The 10,010-nt window shown below is 36.1% G+C and overlaps 1 non-coding gene across 1 annotated transcript; it reads left to right on the top strand.

Moving 5' to 3' along the window:
• The first annotated feature begins 9,671 nt into the window (after nt 1–9,671).
• LOC143648978 (U6 spliceosomal RNA) lies at nt 9,672–9,778 on the top strand. The gene has a single exon (XR_013158868.1). It is a non-coding gene; the product is annotated as a U6 spliceosomal RNA (small nuclear RNA).
• Nucleotides 9,779–10,010: the final 232 nt, after the last annotated feature.

Genomic DNA, 10,010 nt, shown 5'->3' with positions numbered 1-10,010 from the left:
TTTTATGCTTTCTGTGCTTTGGATTTTAGCCATTCCAATAAGTGTGTAGTACTATCTTATTGTTTAAATTTGCAGTTTACTAATGATATGTGATATTGAGCATTTTTTCATATGCTTATTGCCATCTGTGACATATTTTCTTTAATGAGGTGTCTGCTTAGTTCTTTTGTGTATTTTTAAATTTGTTTATTTTTTCTTATTATTGAGTTTTGAGAGTTTTTGTGTATTTTGGGTACAAGTCCTTTGCCACATGTGTTTTGCAAATACCTACTCCTGGCTTGTGGTTTGTGCTTTCATTCTCCTAACAGTGTCTGCCAGTTTGAGTCTATTATGTACCCCCAAAAGCCATGTTTTAATCCTGATCCAGTCTTGTGGGGGCAGCCATTTCTTTTAATCCTGATTTAATAGAGTAGGGTGGACACTTTTGATTAGATTATTTCTATGGAAATGTGGCATGCCCAATTGTGGGTGTGACCTTTTGATTAGATGGAGATGTGATTCCACCTATTCCAGGTGGTCTTGATTAGTTTACTGGAGTCCTTTAAAAGAGGAAACATTTTGGAGATAGCTCAGAGTTTTCACAGATTTCAATTCTTGGAGAACAGAGTAAACAGAGCCAATACAAGACCTAGACATTTGGAAATACAGAGCCCAGTAGATGTCACCATATGCATTCCCATGAGATGCTAAGCAAGTCAGAACCCAGGATTGTGTTACAGAGGAGGTACATGAAGGCCCACAGATGCTTAGAAAGGAATCCACAGGAAACAGGATGAAAGCAATGGACCCCAGGGACAATTCCAACCATGTGCTTTTCCATCTGAAAGACATAGTCTGGAGGGTATCAGGCTTTAAAAAAATTTTTTTTTATTGACAAATTTTCACATATACAGTCCATGCATGGTATACAATCAATGGCTCACAAAATATCATCACATAGTTGTATATTCATCACCATGATAATTTTAAGAACATTTGCATCATTCCAGAAAAAAGAAATAAAAAGAAAAAAGAAAAACTCATACATCCCACACCCTATACTTACTCCTCCCTCTCACTGACTGCCAGTATTTCAATCTACCCAATTTTTTCTACCTTTTATCTCCCCCCGTTATTTATTTATTTTCACTTTTTTTTTTTTAGCAATCTGTTCATACCCTGGATAAAATGAGCATCAGACAATCACACAGTCACAATGTAAAAGCTATGTGATTATACAATCATCTTCAAGAATCAAGGCTACTGGAACACAGCTCAACATTTTCAGGTACATCTATCTAACCACTCCAAATACACTATAAATTAAAAAGGGATATCTATATGATTCACAAAAATAACTTCAAGGATAACATCTTGACTCTGTTGAAATCTCTCAGTCACTGAAATTTTATTTTGTCTCATTTCTCTCTTTCCCTTTTGCCCAAGAAGTCTTTCTCAATCCCATGATGTGGTGTCACATAAATACCTAAAGTTTCTGGGAACAATCAAGTTGTATTCAAATATCTCAGTGTCTCAAAATTTAGAAATAACAGTTACAACTCCTGAATACATGTGACTGTGTGAGAGCTTACAATCTAGGACTCTTTACAATAGGGCCTAACCTGATAACCCATGCTCTGAGCTTCAATTCTCTGAGTTTGTACATTGTAGTTAGTCTATATGAGTGAGACATGTTAGTATTAGTCTTTTTGTTTTTGCCATTTCATTCAACATTCTGTCCTTAAGGTTCACTCACTTAGTTGCATACTTCACAACTTTATTTCTTCTAGCATCAGCTTTTCTTAAGTGAAGTTAACCTCTTGTTGGTGCCTTCACTTTGGACAATTTTTCAGCATTACAACTGTAGACTTCTAACTTATTAAATTCCCCCCTTAAAAGCCATTCTGTTTCTGGTATATTGCATTCCAGCAGCTTAACAAATTAATACACAGTATCCTTCAAAAAGCAAAATTTTAAAATTTTAATGAGGTATAACATCAATTTTTAATTTCATGGGTGGTGCTTTTGGAGTTGAAGCTAAGAAATCATCAGCAAACCCAGTCATCTGAATTTTCCCTTATGTTTTCTTTTAGATGTTTTAGAGTTTTTGCATTTTACATAGGTCTATGATCCCTTTTGAGCTGATTTTTGTGAAAGGTGTAAGATACGTGTTCAGATTCACTTTTTGCATATGGATGTCAGTGTCCAGTTGTTCCAGCATAATTTCTCCTTTGAATTGACTTTACTCCTGCATCAAAGATTAGTTGAATTTATTTGTGTGGGCCCATTTGTGGACTCTCTGTTCTGCTTATTGACTTATTTGTCTATTCTTTCCATAGTGTCTTGATCAATATGGTTTTATAGTAATTCTTTAAGTCAGCAGTACTAGTCCTCCAACTTTTTCTCTTTAAGTATTGTGTTGACTGTTCTAGGTCTTTTGCCTTTTCATATAAACTTTAGAATCAACTTGTTGGGATTTTGATTGGTATTGCATTGAATCTATATATCAAGTTGTGTAAAACTAACATTGTAATAATATTGAGTCTTTGTATCCATGAACATGGAATATCTCTCCAATTATTTAGATCTTTGATTTTTTTTAATCAGAGTTTTATAGTTTCTTCACATCGATCATCTACATATGCTGTTAGATTTATACCTGAGTATTTCATTTTTTGGGACTATTAATGTAAATGATATTGTGTTTTTAATTTCAAATTCCAATTGTTCTTTGCAGTTATATAGGAAAGCAAAAGACTTTTCTCTATTAACCCTGTATCCTGAAATCTTGCTATAATGGCTTGTTAAGTTCAAGAGTTATTCTGTATAGTCTTTGAGGTTTTTCTACATAGGCAACCCTATTGTCTGTGAACAAAGATAGTTTTATGTCATCTTTCCCAATGTGTGTATCTTTTATTTCCTTTTTTTTTTTTTCGGATTTGTTGCATTAGCTAGGACATCCATTCAAATGTCGAATAGGAGTGGTGAGAAGAGATATTCTTCTCTTTTCCTTAAGCTGAGGGACAAAGCATCTAGTTTCTCATTAAGTATGATGTCATTTGTAGGTTTTTTGTAGATGTTTTTTATCAGGTTGAGAAACTTCTTGCTATTCCTAATTTACTCAGAACTTTTATCATGAGTGGGTTAATGCTTTTTTTTCTGCATCTATTGATGTGATCACATAATTTTTCTTCTTAAGCCTGTTGATATGATGGATTACATTAATTTTTGAATGTTGATCCTGCCTTACATGCTGGAGTAAATCACACTCGCTCATGATGTATAATTCTGTTTATATATTTGTTGGTTTCAATTTACTTGTATTTTATTGGGGGCTTTTGCATCTGTGTTCATATAGAACTTCATATAGAGTGATATAGAACTGTAATTTTCTTTTCTTGTAATGTCTCTGCTGGTTTTGGTAGCTAATGAAATTTTTATTTACTTCTTTGTCTCAAACTAACATGCTTCTGTGTTATTGATATCCTTGTTTTAGGTATTATCTCTCAACTTTTCACTGTAGAGGATGAGTATTTAGTCCTTTCTCCTCCCGCCCCTTTGGTACCCCTGTGTAACCTTTCCATGCACTCATCTTTCTGCTATGGTTATATTGGAAATTATTAAATAGTATTCAGTGTTCACATTTATTGTATTTATATTAACTATTTTCAGTTTTGCTATGAAGAAAATTATGATTATGCTTCCTTTCTAGTATATCCTTCTGTTCATATTACTGTGACCATTCATCCAAGTTTGAAATAATTAATAGTAATGTTCATTCTCTGTCTCAGAAGTGTCCCTGTTTGGAAAACACCCTATTTAAGGAAAGTTCCTTGCCAATTATCTGGGGGTATTACAGCCATTGCATTTTACTTGAAAATTCTTCCAGAGTCTTTTGACTAACTCACTTGGAACTAGTTGTCATCTACATCAATGTGCAGTGTTATTCTGAGATCCATATTCCAATCGTCTGGTGGAGTCCTGTCATCCTTTTTTATGTTCAATCTCCCATTCCCTGTATCTATGACTTTTATTTTTCTTGCTTTATTACCTCTATTAATGGGTCCAATCTTTCAATAGCATCTTGAGAAAAGGTACAAAGTCAATTCTTTGAGTATTTGCATGTCTGAAAGGTATCTTTTTTTCCCTCTCTACCATTCAAATCAATTGAGAGTTCACTTAGATACAGGATTCTAATTTGGAAAATATCCAGCCAGAATTTTGAGATCATTATTTCATTGCCTATTCCTTTCCAGTGTTGCTAGAGAGAAATCCCAAACCATTCTGATCATTGATTCTTTGTATGAGATCTTTACTTCTTTCTTTTCTGGAAACTTTTTTTTTTTTTTTATTAATTAAAAAAAGAATTAAGCCAATACCATGCTGTTTTGACCACTGTGGCTTCATAATATGCCTTAAAGTCAGGCAGCGCGAGACCTCCAGCTTCGTTTTTTTTCCTCAAGATGTTTTTAGCAATTCGGGGCACCCTGCCCTTCCAGATAAATTTGCTTATTGGTTTTTCTATTTCTGAAAAATAAGTTGTTGGGATTTTGATTGGTATTGCATTGAATCTGTAAATCAATTTAGGTAGGATTGACATCTTAACTATATTTAGTCTTCCAATCCATGAACACGGTATGCCCTTCCATCTATTTAGGTCTTCTGTGATTTCTTTTAGCAGTTTTTTGTAGTTTTCTTTATATAGTTTTTTTTGTCTCTTTAGTTAAATTTATTCCTAGGTATTTTATTCTTTTAGTTGCAATTGTAAATGGGATTCGTTTCTTGATTTCCCCCTCAGCTTGTTCATTACTAGTGTATAGAAATGCTACAGATTTTTGAATGTTGATCTTGTAACCTGCTACTTTGCTGTACTCATTTATTAGCTCTAGTAGTTTTGTTGTGGATTTTTCCGGGTTTTCGACGTATAGTATCATATCGTCTGCAAACAGTGATAGTTTTACTTCTTCCTTTCCAATTTTGATGCCTTGTATTTCTTTTTCTTGTCTAATTGCTCTGGCTAGAACCTCCAACACAATGTTGAATAATAGTGGTGATAGTGGACATCCTTGTCTTGTTCCTGATCTTAGGGGGAAAGTTTTCAATTTTTCCCCATTGAGGATGATATTAGCTGTGGGTTTTTCATATATTCCCTCTATCATTTTAAGGAAGTTCCCTTGTATTCCTATCTTTTGAAGTGTTTTCAACAGGAAAGGCTGTTGAATCTTGTCGAATGCCTTCTCTGCATCAATTGAGATGATCATGTGATTTTTCTGCTTTGATTTGTTGATATGGTGTATTACATTAATTGATTTTCTTATGTTGAACCAGCCTTGCATACCTGGGATGACTCCTACTTGGTCATGATGTATAATTGTTTTAATGTGCTGTTGGATACGATTTGCTAGAATTTTATTGAGGATTTTTGCATCTGTATTCATTAGAGAGATTGGTCTGTAGTTTTCTTTTTTTGTAATATCTTTGCCTGGTTTTGGTATGAGGGTGATGTTGGCTTCATAGAATGAATTAGGTAGTTTTCCCTCCACTTCGATTTTTTTGAAGAGTTTGAAGAGAATTGGTACTAATTCTTTCTGGAACGTTTGGTAGAATTCACATGTGAAGCCATCTGGTCCTGGACTTTTCTTTTTAGGAAGCTTTTGAATGACTAATTCAATTTCTTTACTTGTGATTGGTTTGTTGAGGTCATCTATGTCTTCTTGAGTCAAAGTTGGTTGTTCATGTCTTTCCAGGAACCCGTCCATTTCCTCTAAATTGTTGTATTTATTAGCGTAAAGTTGTTCATAGTATCCTGTTATTACCTCCTTTATTTCTGTGAGGTCAGTAGTTATGTCTCCTCTTCCATTTCTGATCTTATTTATTTACATCCTCTCTCTTCTTCTTTTTGTCAATCTTGCTAAGGGCCCATCAATCTTATTGATTTTCTCATAGAACCAACTTCTGGCCTTATTGATATTCTCTATTGTTTTCATGTTTTCAATTTCATTTATTTGTGCTCTAATCTTTGTTATTTCTTTCCTTTTGCTTGCTTTGGGGTTAGCTTGCTGTTCTTTCTCCAGTTCTTCCAAATGGATAGTTAATTCCTGAATTTTTGCCTTTTCTTCTTTTCTGATATAGGCATTTAGAGCAATAAATTTCCCTCTTAGCACTGCCTTTGCTGCGTCCCATAAGTTTTGATATGTTGTGTTTTCATTTTCATTCGCCTCGAGGTATTTGCTAATTTCCCTTGCAATTTCTTCTTTGACCCAGTCGTTGTTTAGGAGTGTGTTGTTGAGCCTCCACGTATTTGTGAATTTTCTGGCACTCTGCCTATTATTGATTTCCAACATCATTCCTTTATGGTCCGAGAAAGTGTTGTGTAAGATTTCAATCTTTTTAAATTTGTTAAGACTTGCTTTGTGACCCAGCATATGGTCTATCTTTGAGAATGATCCATGAGCACTTGAGAAAAAGGTGTATCCTGCTGTTGTGGGATGTAATGACCTATAAATGTCTATTAAGTTTAGTTCATTTATAGTAATATTCAGATTCTCTATTTCTTTGTTGATCCTCTGTCTAGATGTTCTGTCCCTTGATGAGAGTGGTGAGTTGAAGTCTCCAACTATTATGGTATATGAGTCTATTTCCCTTTTCAATGTTTGCAGTATATTCCTCACGTATTTTGGGGCATTCTGATTCAGTGCGTAAATATTTATGATTGTTATGTCTTCTTGTTTAATTGTTCCTTTTATTAGTAAATAGTGTCCTTCTTTGTCTCTTTTAACTGTTTTACATTTGAAGTCTAATTTGTTGGATATTAGTATAGCCACTCCTGCTCTTTTCTGGTTGTTATTTGCATGAAATATCTTTTCCCAACCTTTCACTTTCAACCTATGTTTATCTTTGGGTCTAAGATGTGTTTCCTGTAGACAGCATATAGAAGGATCCTGTTTTTTAATCCATTCTGCCAATCTATGTCTTTTGATTGGGGAATTCAGTCCATTGACATTTAGTGTTATTACTGTTTGGATAATATTTTCCTCTAACATTTTGCCTTTTGTATTATATATATCATATCTGATTTTCCTTCTTTCTACACTCTTTTCCATATCTCTCTCTTCTGTCTTTTTGTATCTGACTCTAGTGCTCCCTTTAGTATTTCTTGCAGAGCTGGTCTCTTGGTCACAAATTCTTTCAGTGACTTTTTGTCTGAGAATGTTTTAATTTCTCCCTCATTTTTGAAGGATAATTTTGCTGGATATAGGAGTCTTGGTTGGCAGTTTTTCTCTTTTAGTATGTTAAATATATCATCCCACTGTCTTCTAGCTTCCATGGTTTCTGCTGAGAAATCTACACAAAATCTTATTGGGTTTCCCTTGTATGTAATGGATTGTTTTTCTCTTGCTGCTTTCAAGATCTTCTCTTTCTCTTTGACCTCTGACATTCTAACTAGTAAGTGTCTTGGAGAACGCCTATTTGGGTCTAATCTCTTTGGGGTGCGCTGCACTTCTTGGATCTGTAATTTTAGGTCTTTCATAAGAGTTGGGAAATTTTCAGTGATAATTTCTTCCATTAGTTTTTCTCCTCCTTTTCCCTTCTCTTCTCCTTCTGGGACACCCACAACACGTATATTTGTGCGGTTCATATTGTCCTTGAGTTCCCTGATACCCTGTTCAAATTTTTCCATTCTTTTCCCTATAGTTTCTGTTTCTTTTTGGAATTCAGATGTTCCATCCTCCAATTCACTAATTCTATCTTCTGTCTCTTTAAATCTATCATTGTAGCTATCCATTATTTTTTCTATGTTTGCTACTTTATCCTTCACTTCCATAAGTTCTGCGATTTGTTTTTTCAGTTTTTCTATTTCTTCTTTATGTTCAGCCCATGTCCTCTTCATGTCCTCCCTCAATTTATCGATTTCATTTTTGAAGAGGTTTTCCATTTCTGTTCGTATATTCAGCATTAGTTGTCTCAGCTCTTGTGTCTCATTTGAGCTATTGGTTTGTTCCTTTGACTGAGCCATATTCTCAATCTTTTGAGCGTGGACAGTTATCTTCTGCTGCTGGCGTCTGGGCATTTATTCAGATTTCTCTTGGTGTTGGACCCAGCAAGGTTGTAATATTTTTCTGTGAAATCTCTGGGTTTTGTTTTTCTTATCCTGCCCAGTAGGTGGCGCTCGTGGCACCCGTTTGTCTGCGGGTCCCACCAGTAAAAGGTGCTGTGGGACCTTAAACTTTGGAAAACTCTCGCCATCCTGGGGGTTCGCTAGCCGAAACGGCTTGAGCCGGCCCGGTGTCCGAACGCAGGGAGGGTTGCTGGTCGCCGCAGCCAGGGAAAGAGCCCGTCCGAATTTCCTAGTCGGCCCTGGGCAACAAGCGTGGCGGGAGGGCGCCAGCGGCAGCGGCCTGCCCGAGAGAGTGCACGTTCCCCGGGAGTCACGGGTTTAGAAGGGGCCTCCCCCACCCGTCACCGTTCTCCGCGGCCTGGGGGTTTCCGATCCAATTCTCTCAGTTGGTCCGGGCGCTGTGCGTGGTGTGGGCGCCAGCCGTCTTTGTTTCAGGGGACCGCCTCTCCAATTCTCCCAGCCGGCCCGGGAAGGGAAGGGAGTAACTCCGGCCGCTTGCCACCCCGCCCGGTAAGGCCCGCGCGCCTCGGCGATCTCACCCGAGCTGCTTCTCTCAGCCAGCCAGCCGTTCCAGGCTGGGGTACGCTGTCTTTTTTTATCTCTGTTGTGGCTTTGGGCGCTTTCTGTATCGTTTCTACTCCCCTAGTAGGTGTCCTGGAGAAGAAACTAAGATCCGCGCATCTTACTAAGCCGCCATCTTCCAGGAAGTCCTCTTTTCTGGAAACTTTTAAAAGTCATCTCTTTGTGCCTTTTTTCTGAAATTTCATAATGTATACAGTCTGTTTTTACCCATTATTCTGGGCATGCAACGAATTCTTTTGATCTGGAAACTTGTGTCTTATTAGTTAGAGGTAATTAAAAAAAATTGGTAGTTCAGTGATTTCCTGTATTTTCACTGTGTGAAATGTTTGATGTCTTGGTATGGCTCTCTAATTTTCATCCTTTTTTTGTTAGTGCTCAACTCTATGGAAGATTTCCTAAATTTTAACATTTCTCTTTGTCTCTCTTTAAAATCTATTATCTGTATCATCTATCTCCCTGTATAGTAAATCTATCACATCCCTCTATCTAATATCTATCTATCTATCATCTATCTATCTATCTATATCTATCTGTCTACCTACCTACCTACCTACCTACCTATCTATCTATCAATCATCTATCTATATCTATCTATCTATCTGTCTGTCTGTCTGTCTGTCTGTCTGTGTTTGTCTTTCTATCTATCTAATCTATCCATCTATCCATCCATCCATCTATCCATCTTCTTCTCTCCCCACACAAATTATCAATTTTGTGTTATTTGCAAGTATTCATTTTGTTTCTTTCCAGAATATTCTTTTTTAAAATATGGTTTTTATTTTCACATATGCAATTTATCTTAATTCTCCCATTATTAAACTGATCTCTTTTTTGTTTTCTTTGTCCTGCAGAGTTTCTATTTTCTCTGAGTTTTTTTTCTTTTTATTTATTTTGATCTCCTCATTTTACTAAAGGTGTTCTGCAGATATTTGCTAGTTTCTGGTTGTATATTTATAGATAGATTTTCTTTTACATTAACGGAAACAACTTTGTGCCCACCTTGGCAGCACATACACTAAGAAATGGAACAATACAGAGAAGATTAGCATGACCCTTGTACAGGATGACACACAGACTCATGATGTGTTCCATATTTTCCTTGTATTTTATGCACAGTTGTTCTGTAAACCCATAACTTCTCTAATTTTTTTCTTTTTTTCCTCCATTTTTTTTAAGGGAAAGAAAACAACTTCATTGCAAAGATGAAAGGAAGATATATTATATGGGAAAGTCCCTAGCATTGTGGCTGTGAAGTATGAGTCTTCAATAAATGGCACTTAATTATAGGAAAGACAGAGAGAGAAAGAGAGAGAGAGAGAGAGAGGGAGAG

This window comes from Tamandua tetradactyla, chromosome 10 (assembly GCF_023851605.1).
Source record: "Tamandua tetradactyla isolate mTamTet1 chromosome 10, mTamTet1.pri, whole genome shotgun sequence".
Taxonomy (NCBI): Eukaryota; Metazoa; Chordata; class Mammalia; order Pilosa; family Myrmecophagidae; genus Tamandua; species Tamandua tetradactyla.
The sequence above is the reverse complement of the archived record's forward strand: the minus strand, read 5'-3'. Positions and strand labels throughout refer to the sequence as shown.